General features: G+C 54.2%; 1 pseudogene; it reads left to right on the forward strand.

The window, feature by feature from the left end:
- LOC119765705 overlaps nucleotides 1-330 on the forward strand; it is a 3,301-nt pseudogene extending 2,971 nt beyond the window's left edge.
- The last annotated feature ends 483 nt before the right edge of the window (nucleotides 331-813 follow it).

Here is an 813-nt window from a genome sequence, read left to right on the forward strand (position 1 = left end):
TACTAGTCCGACTGGACATTGGTATAATGCTACGTTCGTTGGATTATGCCTGAACGCCTCTAAGGTCGTAACCAAACTGAGCTGATAGTGTATTCTATAGGTAGTCGGGGTCATTATATGGCTAACAACCCGCAAGAGTTGCTAGCGTGATCTCACGCTGGCATCTTATTGGTCTGGAAGACAGAGCCCCATACGATATGCTCAACACCAACATATGATAACGATACCTAAGACCTCCTACAAACGATGGGTTTGCAGGCTGGGAGTTGCGAGTTGCTGAGAAGTGTACAATTTCGATCCTCTCTGACTACCCTTGCTTGAAGGTTGTGTACGTAACGTACGTCGGCAGTCGTCGGTGCAGGCACGCGGCTTTCGTTAGACGTGTAATGTCTGGTGAGCGAATACATGTTCGCTGCTCGACAACGACATACCCGGGTTTTGTTTGCTCCGAAGTGCTACTGCGGCTAACGTAGTCGTGTTGCACTCCGTCGAGAGATCTTGATCGTGGTCGAGCTGATGTGCCGTATTACGTAGACGGAGTTTATCTTGGGTTATCGAACTCGAGAGAGCACACGAGAGCGAGGGAGAGCATCGTCACGCTCAGATAGCGTGACCCGAACCCGACCCAAGCCCAGCCGGGGCAGTCTCCGTCCAAGACGAAGACGCGTACCATACCCCGCGCGCGACATAGCGTCCGCGTGTATGGTGGCCCCGTCTACGGGCACGAGAGGACGCGTACCGCACACCGCTGCCCGTCCTAGCGTACGCGTGTATGGTGGCCCCGTCTACGGGCACGAAAGAGGACCCGCAGAG

The sequence above is a fragment of the Culex quinquefasciatus genome, chromosome 1 (genome assembly GCF_015732765.1).
Source record: "Culex quinquefasciatus strain JHB chromosome 1, VPISU_Cqui_1.0_pri_paternal, whole genome shotgun sequence".
NCBI classification, from domain to species: Eukaryota; Metazoa; Arthropoda; class Insecta; order Diptera; family Culicidae; genus Culex; species Culex quinquefasciatus.